This window comes from Aotus nancymaae, unplaced genomic scaffold, assembly GCF_030222135.1.
Source record: "Aotus nancymaae isolate 86718 unplaced genomic scaffold, 86718_ANA_hifiasm-v0.15.2.pri h1tg000008l, whole genome shotgun sequence".
Classification (NCBI taxonomy): Eukaryota; Metazoa; Chordata; class Mammalia; order Primates; family Aotidae; genus Aotus; species Aotus nancymaae.
Genome location: NW_026988419.1, coordinates 55,038,104 through 55,051,694, shown reverse-complemented (window position 1 = coordinate 55,051,694; position 13,591 = coordinate 55,038,104). Strand labels below are relative to the sequence as shown.

General features: G+C 39.3%; 1 protein-coding gene across 4 annotated transcripts in view; it reads left to right on the top strand.

The window, feature by feature from the left end:
• The first annotated feature begins 395 nt into the window (after positions 1-395).
• Positions 396-13,591, top strand: part of ATF2 (activating transcription factor 2) — a 103,765-nt gene continuing 90,569 nt past the window's right edge. For 3 of the 4 annotated variants that reach the window (XM_064373336.1, XM_064373334.1, XM_064373337.1), the window contains exon 1: positions 396-549. The gene's annotated coding sequence lies outside the window, so the exon portion shown is untranslated. The remainder of the gene's footprint in view (positions 550-13,591) is intronic. The other variant, XM_064373335.1, reaches the window with a different exon arrangement.

Sequence of the window (13,591 nt, the reverse complement as noted above, 5' to 3'; positions counted from 1 at the left end):
AGCGGCCTTTCCGGAGCTCACCTTTCCCCAACGCGAACCGCCAACGCCCTGCCTTGCCCTCCACCGCCGCCTGCACCCGCATCCCAGCCGGCAGCCAATGACAGCCTTCCACAGCTCCGGGTTTGCAGAGGTAACGCTCCGGGGGCCCTCTGGTCCCGCCCTCTCCAGAACTGCTTCCCGCCCTTCAGGCTCTTTGTCCAATCATCAGCGCCGAGTGCTCTTTGGTTACCGCCCCTTCTACCCGCCCTGCTGAAGACCCACCTTCTTCCTTAAGCCTGACGGAATCACCTGACTCGGAGGCGCTTCTCAGAAGGCAGGCAAGAAGGGGCGTGTGCATGGAGGGGTGGGGCGCGAGAAGGAAGGGGGTTGCCGGGAGCGGGGCGGGGAGAAGGGTTGTCAGTCCTATCTCGCGAGAGAGGACGGAAGCCTGTGGGAGCCCGTGGCCTTTAAAGTGCCGTTCAGCCCTTTCCTCCAGGGGTGGTTTGTAAACACGGCTGTGCTCAGGCCTCCCGGGCGACCGAAAGGATCCTGAACTAGTGACCTGGAAGGGTGAGTAATGATGGGCAGAAGGTCGCAGGGCTGGAGACTGTAGGGATACAGAGAAAGAAGGCGCTAACATGGCGACGTCGCTCAGCACAGTCCCCACCCCGTTTCCCATTACCTAGGGTGCTCCTGACGTGCTCCCTAGCCCTTGGGGCGATTGTGGCTGTGCTGCCACTTCAGCTGTCCGCACGGTATCGGCTTTGGGAGCCTGACTGGCTGGGCCGGACCGTTAGGTAACAAGCGTTCGTTGTTCCGGCCCCTCCCTCGCGCGCGCTTTCCTAAGGCAGAGGAAAAAGGAATAACGGCTCCTCTTAGACCCCTCCCTCCGAATTATCTTCCCCATGCTTGGGTCAGTTCAGAGGTCTCTGGGGCGCATGTCGAGTCTGCCGTGTGCGCAGGGAGATCGCTCCTACCCACAGTCCTCGGGTTGGGCAGAGAGAGGGCCCACTCTGGTCTCCCCACCCAGTATTCAAGCGATTGAGGACAGTGTGTTTGTGATGGTGGCGGGGAGGAGGATCGGGAGGCGCGGCTGAAAATAGGATCAGGGTCCCTGGCTGCCGTGCAGCCTGAAGTAAAGAATGTTGTGGAGAACCTGGGAGCTGGAAGTCGGCCTTTTCTGTCCTTTCCGCCACCCTCACAATCCCGTTAACCCCCACTCCCGGTGGGGCGGGGCTTAGGTAGGGGTGCAGACTGATTCTGGTATTTTCCCATATATATATATATATACATACACACACACACACACACTTTAATCTCTCTGAGTGGACAGCAGAGCTTATGTAGAGAAATAATTTGCTTTTCACTAGTGCCCTAGGGACCAAAGCCGAGAGGGACTGTGTGTATGTGTTTTCTCTGTTCGCTAGTTTAACCGAACCTAGGAGGAAAAAGAGAGGAGGAGGAGCTGGGGACTATTTTTGTGCCCCTAGGTAGTATAAAATTGGTTTTCCTTAATGGAGAGTCTTAAAACTGGGGAGGCCAAGAGCAAAACTACTGTGAATATCATGGAGTAAAAGAGATTACTCCTGATGGACCTTAGGCATCAGAAATTTTAGAGAAAGAAATCTTTGTCTTAAAATTCAACACCTACTTTATATAGTGATGTAAAGCATTTCTTTACATGTACCTTCAGGTTTTCTAATACTTTCCTGGCGATTATTTAATTGGTACTTAGAGATCGACTAATCCCTAAATTATAATGTGAAAGTTTAAATTTCTTAGGGGTTTTAAATTATGGAGACAGTCACAATTCATGTGTTTAAGATACATATTTAAAGTCAGAACAAAAATTGACTTCCTTTGAGCACACATTTTGTCTTATTTGAAGAAACATCACCACTGGCGTTGTCATTTGTCAGTAACAGCTGTTCTAGGTCTAATCTTTAGTCATATAGCTTTGGTCTCTTTAGTCAAAATTATGAAGGTAAAGCTTTATTTATAAAAGCGTGTTAAAAAGTCAGACCTATAGGTTTAAGTGCCCTAAAATCCAAACACAGAAGCAGTTTTATCTTGTATTTAAATTTTATTTTCTCAATTGAGGAATCCATTGTAAAAACTTTGTTTCAAAATGATAGGAACATCCTTGTAAAATATGTTTTAAAAATAAAGATACCCCTCTGTAGATTAAGAAAGTTCATGGGTCTTTAAGGCCATCAATAATTGCATAACAGTTAAGAATCCTACTCTTTGTAAAATAATTTCTAGGAATCTTTTAAATTTACCTTGATGTGTAAAAGAATTTCTGAGAATCTTCCAAATTTACCTTGATGTGTATGTTGCCTTCCTAAGACGTTTAATCTTGTTTTGAGAGAATGGTACTGCCATTGAGTTTTAAGAAATGATTTAAAATGTAATATTGTGGAAATTTAGAACATAGGTGTTATGTATTTTAACTGTCAGTAAGGAAGGAGCTTTCAGGGACTCTTTTTGTGTGTGTGTGTAGGGTACATAATACCTTCTGTAGATCCAAGTGCATTCCCTGAAAATCCTTTATAAAAACCTTATCCGAATGTTTATTTCGTATTTGGGGCACTATATTATTATCAGTTAAATAAGTAACCCAGTAATTCCTGCAGTTACTTTTCTCTTTGGCGTTGTTTTTTATTTTTAAGCTAAGTTAATAGTAGAAATGGTTGTCAGCAGCCGGGCGCAGTGGCTCATGCCTGTAATACCAGCAGACCTCCCAAAGGCCAAGGCAGGCGGATCACGAGGTCAGGAGTTCAAGACCAGACTGGCCAACATGGTGAAACCCCGTCTCTACTAAAAAATAAAAAAATAGCTGGGCATGGTGGCTCGTGCCTGTAATGCCAGCTACTTGGGAGGCTGAGGTAGGAGAATTGCTTGAACTGAGACCCGGGAGGCAGGGGTTGCAGTGAGCAGAGATCGCGCCACTGCACTCCAGCCTGGACTACAGAGTGAGACTCCATTTCAAAAATAAAAAAAGAAAAGAAAAGAAGTGGTTGTCAGCACTTTAACAAATAATAGTGGGGAGCTTTTTACTGGTACTCAGGATCTGGAAGCTCTATGAATATGGTTGAAAAATATGCCACACATCACATCTACATATAACTAGTATTAACTCTTCAAAAAATAATCTGCATTTTTTTCTACCCAAATTTTTGTATTTTGGAAAACTTGGGTTTTAATGATACATATGTTCTTGTCTGGTAAATTGCTAGATCATGTTAGATCAGATAAACAATCTCACCAATGTGTGCTGTTTCTACTCGTTTTGTCTTCAAGCTCTTCCTTCCAATATGAAATATGTGTATAAGTAGGCATTTCTTTCTCTTTTTTATGCTTACTAAAATGTCATTGGAGAAGATAAAGTAGTTGAAGTCTCCCTTATTTAAAATCAGATTTTCACCAGAACTTCTCTTGTTTAAAACTCAGTGAATAACAATAATATTCAACTGATCTTTATAAAAGTCAAAGCATATAGAACCTGTTAGGTTATTTTGTATGATTAAAATGTACTGTAAAAAAAAAAAAAATCCCATGTTAGCCAAGTGTGGTAGCTCACGCCTATAATCCCAGCACTTTGGGAGGCTGAGGCAGGCGGACCAGCTGAGGTCAGTAGTTCGAGACCAGTTTGGCCAACATGGCAAAACCCCAGAACCCCATCTCTAGTAAAAATACAAAAAATTAACCAGGCACGGTGGTGGGCAGCTGTAATCCCAGCTACTCAGGAGGCTGAGGCAGGAGAATTGCTTGAACCAAGGAGCAGGAGGTTGCAGCGAGCCGAGATCATGCCACGGCACTCCAGTCTGGGCAACAGATCGAGACTCCGTCTCAAAACAAAACAAAAAACCCATTTTGTACTGTTATAATTTGGAGTTTAACTTAGTATTTCTGTGTTTATCTTATACTCACACCTATTCCTTAAGGCTAAGAACTTGTCTCAAATGCTGCATATTCTCTTTATGTAAGTTTTAATGTTGAAGTAGTAAGATAGTAATCACCTGTTTATATTTGAAGGAAAACCCCATTGAACATTTTATTTCCTTTGTTATGTTTTTCAAGGTTAAAAGTTATATAGTAAGGTATAGTTTCATAGAAAATTAAGGAAATTTGTGGATCTTTAAGGCCATCAGTAATTGTAAGTACTTTATTTTATTTTTGAGATGGAGTCTTCCTCTGTTGCCTGTGCTGCAGTGCATTGGTGCAGTCTTGGCTCACTACAATCTCCACCTCTTAGAGTCAAGCGGTTCTCCTGCCTGAGCCTCCCAAATAACTAGGATTACAGGGGTGCACCACCACACCCTGCTAATTTTTGTGTTTTTAGTAGAGACGGGGTTTCATCGTGTTGGCCAGGCTGATATCAAACTCCTGGCCTCAAGTGATCCACCCACCTTGGCCTCTCAAACTGTTGGGATTACAGTCATGAGCCACCACAGCCGGCCTATTTTTACACATTATTTAATAGTATAAATATATTTAATATTACATATATAAATATGTATTCATTATATACATCTTTTCAATTTGTTTAGACTTGTTGACAACCTTCTTGACAACCTTCAAACTGGCATATTCATTTTAAGGGATTACAGGCGTGAGCCACTGCACCCGGCCTATTTTGACACATTATTTTATGTTATAAGCATATTTAATGTTACATATTATATAATTATAAATAAATGTGTATCATTATATATATCTTTTCAATTTATTCTTGGTGGCAACCTTGAAACTGGTATATTCATTTTCAATTTTTTTTTTCCTCTGGGATGGAGTCTTGTTCTATCACCCAGGCTAGAGTGCAGTGGTGCTCTCAGCTCATTGCAACATCCGCCTCCCGGGTTCAAGCAAATCTCCTGTCTCAGCCTCCCCAGTAGCTGGGATTACAGGTACCCGCCACCACACCTGGCTAATTTTTGTATTTTTATTAGAGAGGGATTTCACCATGTTGGCCAGGCTGGTCTCGAACTCCTAACCTCATGTGATCCACCCACCTCAGCCCAAAGTGTTGGGATAACTGGCATGAGCCACTGCACCCAGCCTCATTTTCACTTTTAAGTATGTTTAATGATGCTTTTGTTCCTTGGAATTTTGGAATTGATAGTAAAGAAGAGATGTAAATAAAATGTTTTGGGACTTCGCCTGTTCACCCATATTCCCATTCTGTATCTTAATGGTTCTAAGCCACTTTTTTGCCTTTCTATTCAAGATTAGAAAATACTTCCAACAGTAGTAGTGACTTATTACCACAGAGATTCTCAGGGGAAGATTGGTAGGGAAAGACAGGGGAGGAATAATTGTAATTGGCAAAATACTATTGGACTTTGGTTATTTTTGAAATATATAGTGTTTTTATCTATAATATTGACCATAAATGTATAAATATGTTCCCTAAATATTCTTTAGTTCTCCTAGCAGAACCTAAACCTTTGTCATTCCAGTTTTATAGCTTTGGTTTTTGTAATTTTACTATTTCGGCTAGTATGTTTGCTTTTATTTATTGAGCATGTGTTGGAACAATTTTTTTATGTATCAGCTTGTTTTGCCATACTAAAAAATAATTGTGTTCATTATTTTTGTTTTCTTCTTGTTTGTGTATATACATTATAGTTTTTACAGAATTATATCAAATAAGTTTTACTTTACTTTTATAGCATTGTATTTTTACAGGTTGTATAACCTTTATAATATTTGATTGTTACGTGATAGTTGAAAAATAAGTATTAAATTTGTTCTAAATGCCTGACAGGAAAATAATAGTTTCAGTTCATGCCTATTTTGACATTGAATTGAACATCTCTGTGCATTTATCTTTTTCTTTTTTGAATTGTTTTTGTAGGATACTAATCTCAAATGAATTACCAGTCAAAGGATATAAATATTTCTACAGTTGCCAGATATTTGCCTCCCCAAAGACTTAAGCAAGTTTACACTGTCAGCAGAGCATGCATGCGTTAGCTTTGCCATAATTTTGTGAACTTTGGAGTTACGATTAATAAAGTGTGATTACGTAATTGGGAATTATTGCTGGGAATACATTGTATTATTTAGCAGTTTTAAAATTATTTAGTTGTCCATATCATACTATAGTTATTTGTCTACCAGTGATCTATGTGAGGCAACAAATATTTTCATGTTTTCTGACATTTTACTGTCTTTGTTTCTCTTAAGGTTTACCAAAACTTTTAACAGTCTTGTAACAATAATTCTTAGATTTCATGCAGTTTTATGTGGTTTGTGCATTGAATATCTTATGCTGATTTAAGAGTTAATTTCTGGGCCAGATACAGTGGCTCACACCTGTAATCCCAGCCCTTTGGGAGGCCAAGTTGGGCGGATCATCTGAGGTCAGGAGTTTGAGACCAGCTTGGCCAACATGACAAAATCCCATCTTTACTAAAAATACAAAAATTAGCTGGGTATAGTGGTGGGCGTCTGTAATCCCAGCTACTAGGGAGGCCGAGACAGGAGAATCCCTTGAAACCAGGAGGCAAAGGTTGCAGTGAGCCAAGATCATGCCCCTGCACTCCAGCCTGGGCAGCAGAGCGAGACTCTGTCTCAAAAAAAAAAAAAAAAAAGTTACTTTCTGAACTATACATTTCATTTATAGGAGTTCTATCTTATGAATGTGTCATGATTTACTAAGATTTATAATGACAAATTCATTTCCATATAGGAAACACTTGGAATAAAGAAAGTGTATGTGAGTATATGATAGCCAAATTGACCGAGTTTTTGTTTCCTCAATATTGTCTCTGGCACATAGTAAGTATGTAATCAGTGTTTTAGGATAGTTATTAGGAGCCAGATTGTCATGGGTCTACCACTTATAAACTGTGTTATCTTGGGTAAATTATATAACCTCTCTGTGCCTCAGTTTCTTTCTCTTTAAGGAGAATAACAGTCTTGTTGTGAGCATTCATATAATATATATACAATATTTAATACAGCATCAAGAACTTAATGAGTACTCAGTATATATTGTGGTAATTGTTATTGTTGAAGTTCATTCAGAAATAATCTAGCCTAGCCCTTCAGGCATGCTTGTGCTGTAGCTTGAAAGCAGTACAGCAAACATCTACTTGGTAGCTTTGGAAACAAAGTTGGTTTTCCCTAGGAATTTATAATTTATGGAGGAACATACCACCTTAGAATTGTCATAAATTCATTTGAGAGACTATCTCATATTTTTTTGTTCCATGTGTACCCCTTCTCAGACTTTTTCTGTATCAAATTCCTGCAGTATAGCATATTATTATTTTGAGATGATAAAATTATGAGATGATTTCCATAAAATCCAATTATTTTTGTATTTTTGAGACAAGGTCTCTGTCATCCAGGTTGGAGTGCAATGATGTGAACAAGTCTCACTGCAGCTTCCACCTCTTGGGCTCTAGAGATCTTCCTGCCTCAGCCTCCCTAATAGCTGGGACCACACTCGCATGCCACCACACTCAGCTAGTTTTTAAATTTTTTGTAGAAATGGGGTCTTGCCTTTGCCCAGGCTGGTCTCAAACTCCCAGGCTTAACTGATCTTCCCACCTCAGTGTCCCAAAGTGCTGGGATTACAGGAGACTACCAGCCCCAGTTATCCTTTTCTTCTGCTCCACCAATCCCATTATAAACATTCTAGTGAAACGTTTCATTTCTCCTTCCCCATAGTGGTATTGAGATTATGGTTAAAATACCACATATATAAAGTTGTTTTGAAGTCTCTGCTAATTAAACAATAAATATAACTACACTGTCAATTTTTGGCCACAAAGTTGAGAATCAGTGAAGTCTTTTATCATTTGTAAGGTAGGTTTTAATGATTGTTGATATGTGGATGTTGGATTGAGGGTTATTTTTGTATAGTAATACCACTTCACTTACTTGAATTTTGATATATGTTGAAAATGGAAGAGGTGAGCTTATCATTGTTTTAATGGATATAGTACATAATCCATAGTCTTCTTCGTTTCATTTTTAGAAACAGGGTCTCTGTCACCCAGGCTGGAATGTGGTGATGCAGTCATAGCTCACTGCTGCCTCAAACACCCGGGCTTCAGCAGTCCTCCCACCTCAGCCTCCCAAGTAGCTGGGATAACAGGCATGTGCTACTTAACTATACCTGCTTTTTTATTTTTTGTAGAGATGGAGCCTGTGTTGCCCAAGCTGTTCTTAAATTCTTAGCCTCAAGTGATCCTCCCATCTCAGCTTCCCAAAACACTGGGATTATAGGCGTGAGCCACCACACCAAGCCTCTAGTGTGTTTTATTTATGCCCTTTTCATAATGAGAAATGTCATTGATGTACTTTAAATAATAATGAATTACTGTAATTCTTGGAGAGCTGTGAATTTCTCTTTCTATTTTCTTTTTGCTTTTACAAAAAATAAGTTTCTCAGAAGAAGAAAAGCAATGAAAGGTATGTTATCACCTACCATGGGCAAAAATAATGCTATAGACCTAAGACCACATAATTCCATTACCAAATCCAAAGTGCTGTTATTAGTAAAATTTGCACTAGTATTGTTCATATTTATAATTATTACTCTGTAAGTTCTTTGTATTTGTGTATTTGTTACTGTGTTACAATTTTAAACTATAAAACAAGAACTTGCTTTCTTTACATTGCCTAGAAATAATCAAGACTCATTTTAAAAATGTTTCCTTTAAAAATTGGAATGCTGATATTTTTATTGAAGAATATTTTTGAGATACTGAACTGATTTCACTACTCACATACAATACAGTCTGGAGAAGTTTGTGATACTTTTTATGTGTACCATCAACTTTGAGAAATGTCATCAGAATTTTAGTATACTCTTGGGAATTGTGTGAAGGACATCTCTTGTGTCTGCTGTGAATCGGGGGAAAATACTGCTGCTTTCCTTGTTAACATGGAGCTTATATTTTTCTCTCTGCTGATAAATTTGATTTCCTTACATTGATGAACTACACATTATATATCAAATAAACTTATGGATAACATCAAAATCATAGGTTAAAGATTAATGTAAAACTTTTTTTTTTTTTGAGACTAGAGTTTTGCTCTGTCGCTCAGGCTAGAGTGTAGTGGTGGAATCTCAGCTCACCCGCAACCTCCACCTCCCAGGCTCAAGCAATTCTTGTGCTTCAGCCTTCTGAGCAGCTGAGACTCCAGGCACCACCACCATGCCCAGCTAATTTTTTGTATTTTTAGTAGAGAAGGGGTTTCTCCATGTTGACTAGTCTGGTCTTGAACTCTTGACTTTAAGCAATCTACCTACCTTGACCTCCCAAAGTGCTGGGATTATAAGCTTGAGGCACCACACCTGGCCAAAACTCTTATATCTGAAAGTTAAACTAAATATGTAGTTCTTCAGCTTATTGCCTCAAAAATAAAGAAGATAGTAAGATTAGGTATTTATTAGGCATTAGGAAAATGCACATTTGAAGTCAAAGTAAAATGCAGTAAATTTGCAAACTTAATAAATATGATTTTAGTGTCATGCACTATACCATGTATTTTACATGTATTGTTTTCATGTATCCTTTTTGACAGCCCTGAAATGTATATTTTTTTTTACTATAGAGGATCATGGTGTAATCATATAATTTAAAATTTTCCTGGCCAAGGTCAATGGCTTACACCTGTAATCCAAGCACTTTGGGAGGCTAATACAGGAGGATCATTGCCTTGATTAATGGAGGCTTTAAGGCACTCTTATTTTAAATGAATGATTTAAATCCTTGATCATTCATTTAAAATAAGAGTGCCTTAAAGCCTCCTTGAGCTCAAGTTGTTCGCAATCTGCCTGGGCAACATCATGAGACTTGGTCTTTACAAAAAAAAAAAAAAATAGCTGGGCATGGTGGCATGTGCACCTGTGGTCCCAGCTACTCAGGAGGTTGAGTTGGGAGGATCACTTGAGCCCTAGAGATCAAGGTTGCGGTGAGCCATGATTGTGCCACTGCACCTCAGCCTGGGTGACAGTGTAAGACTGTTTCAAAAAAATTTAAAAAAAATCCTGAATTTAAAATACTTTAGTCTTGAGAGGTGAATGAAGTCCTACTAGGTCATGGCTGCAGGTTTTCAAACTCCTGGATTTAGGTTTGTTATTATGACCACATTACTATTCCCAAGGTGATCTCTAGGATCATTTCAAGAATGTATGAAGATTGTCATGAATGTACTGAGTATTTGAATCCTGCTTCAGTTCACCTTGGCTGTGTCTACATGATGACAAATGTTTGACAGGGAATGAAGTCATATCTAGTGTCGTTTGTGCTAGTGTTCCCCTACCCCTTCAGTGTTGGCTCCAAATCTTCCCTTTATTTTTTTATGTTTGTGGGAAGGGGAACCACATCAGCAGCAATCATCAGTCAACCAATAGGATCTAGTTAGTGGTGAACAGATTGACTGTTTAATTGGTAAGAGTCCCTGGCCTAACCACACCATAGCATGGCCACTTGGGTTCCTGTAGAGATGGCCTCAGTTTCCAGTGTTCCCCAAAGATATTTGCTTCTTGCCCAGTTGAGAGGGGATCTCAAGACTCTTGACTGGTCGTTGTGAGCGCTCACCCTGCCTGGCTGTGTAGATAGACTATATATATACATGAAGTGGGGATGGGGGCCAAGAGGCTATTATTACTGTTTAGAAATACTTGCCTCTTGTAGATCCAGCCTTAATGTTTTTCTGGCATCCTACTAACAGCAGATCCTGCACAAAGTGGAGATCAGAGTTAATACTGTGAGGAGACAAAATAAGAATAGTTTTACCAAAGATAATGAGGTATCACATAATGTCTGCGTTTTACCATTGATTTGAGTGCATCCTTAGAAAACTGAATGTAACAAAAACCCAGGACATTACTGGAAATTGTATGCTCTCTAGAAACTTTGTGTCAATCTTTATACAAACACTGTTTTATGAGTTATATGAAATGTTATAAAAATAGAAAAAAAAAAACCTGTTTCTATAAGGTGCTGCTGCTCTTGAAGTTGTGGGGCACAAGTGCGTCCTCCTGGGACCTTACAACTCTTGCTTACTCTATTAATTTTCTATTCCTGCCTCATACATTACCACTTACTTAACATCTTAAAACAATATAAATTTATTGTCTCACAGTTTTTGTAGGTCAGAAATCCAAGCGGGCTCAACTGAGTCCTCAGTTAGGGTCTTACAAAGCCAAGATCAGTGTGTTGGCAGAGCTTCATTCTTTTTTGGAGTCTCTAGGGAGGAATCCACTTCCAAGGTAATTCAGGCGTTTGGCTGAATTCAGTAGGTCTTTTCTTTATTTTCATCCCTCTTTCCTTACTGGCTGTCAGCCAGGGGCTGGTCTTGTCTCCCAGGAGCTGAAGTGCCTTCCATGTGGCCCCCTCCAGTAATGGCAGGTCACGTCCCTCTCATGCTTCTAACCTGTCTGACTTCTTTTTCTGGCTCAATCTCTGACTCCAGATGGAGAAAGTTCTCTGCTCTTGAGGGCTCTTGATTAGATTCCTAGATAGCCCAGGAATCTATCTTATTTTTGGATCTGTAGTCTTTTTGCATTTGCAGAGTTTCTTTTGCGGTGGAAAGTAACCTATTAACAGGTTCCGGGGATTAGGGTATGGACATCTTTAGAGGGCCATTCTGCCTAATACACTCACATACTCTTGAAAATAAACTTGATAAATTCTGTACCCTTGCACATTTCTAAGTTGATTCCTACAATTTTATTTTATTTTATTTTATTTATTCATTTATTTATTTATTTATTGAGACAGAGTTTCGCTCTTGTTACCCAGTCTGGAGTGCAATGGCGCGATCTTGGCTCACCGCAACCTCCGCCTCCTGGGTTCAAGCAATTCTCCTGCCTCAGCCTCTCGAGTAGCTGGGACTACAGGCGTGTGCCACCATGCCCAGCTAATTTTTGTATTTTTTAGTAGAGACGGGGTTTCACCTTGTTTACCAGTATGGTCTCGATCTCTTGACCTCGTGATCCACCCGCCTCGGCCTCCCAAAGTGCTGGGATTATAGGCGTGAGCCACCGCACCTGGCGATTTCCTACAATTTTATAATCATAGATTGAAATTGTTGAAAAAAGAAAATTTGTTTTTTCCAGATACCCTTTTACAAGTATCTAAATACCATAGTGATTTGATGCTATCATTGGTTTTAAAAAACAAGCTTGAATTAACTCATCTAATGGTTGGACGTTTTCAGTGTCCCTTTTTCTTATTAAATTTTGCATTTTCTTTGTACTTCGCCAACATAATTTTATTTGAACCCAATGTATTTTAATATTTTAAAATATCACTCTATTATACTTGTTTGTGACAAATATATGTTTAATTTTTCAAAAATTTTAATTGATTTCTTCATTCTTACGGAACTCCCTCTCTGGACAATACATTTTTGCATGGTATTTCCACAATGGAAGAGGTAATCATTAAATGAAAATTGTTATTCTTTCTGTCATCACACTACACAGTAAAGTATATCTGGATTCCTAAACACAAGGCAGAACACCGACCCTTAAAGTCATGCTTTGCCTTCAATAATATTTGTAAGACAGGGAATGCCAGAAGCTTGAGGGTTAATGGTGCCTTGATTAATGGAGGCTTTAAGGCACTCTTATTTTAAATTATCCATTTGTTTTGTTCCAAGGAAGCTTCTAAAGCCTAGGGCAACTCGTTCTAATAAGATTTGAGATGGGAGAGGTATGGATTTCTTTTGTAAAGTGGGAGATTGAGGACTCCGGAAAAATAGGCAGATCATCTTTGGGAAGCAAACAAAGGGAAAATGAAGATATAGAAGTTGATTTTCTTAAAACTTGTCTTGCTCCAGTATCCCTTGGAAAGCCTTAGTATGTACCTTTAGTAATACATACCCCACTTTGTCTGTATCCCATACTGCCTCCTTGAAAGACTATCCATCACCCTCCTGCCTACCTCTTATCCTCCCACAAGGACAGAAGCCAACTTCTCTTTGCCACCTAAGATTGCCCTTACATCTGTTACACTTATGCCTAGCAGAGGATTAATTCCTTTCTCATGCTAATGCCTGCCTTTTGGACCCTGTTTCTTGGCCCAGTATTTGGCTCTTACCAGGACACTTGCCGTTAGTAGTGTTTGTACCTTTCAGCAGAGAGCCAACCCACAGGTTAATGATATACAAATATAGGCATTTACTGCATAACAACATTTTGAGTCAGTAGACCACATAAAAGGTGTGGTAGCCATCATGACATAGTATAACACATTACTCACATTTGTAGTGATGTTAGTGTAAACAAATCTACCGTGCTACCAGTTGTTTAAAAGTATAGCATTTCATTAAGGAAAATACAGCACAATTACGTACAGTATTTAATACTTGATAAGCAATGATGTTACTGGTTTATGTATTTAAATATACTTTTTAATCATTATTTTGGAGTGTACTTTTACTTTCTAAAAAAAAAAAGTTGATTTTAAAACAGCCTCAGGCAGGTCCTTCAGGAGGTATTCCTCAAGAAGGCATTGTTATTATAGGTGATCACGACTCCATGTTCGTTATTGCCTCTGAAGACCTTCTAGAGGGACAAGATACTGAGGTAGAAGACAGTAACACCGATGATCTTCACCCTGTGTAGGCCTAGGCT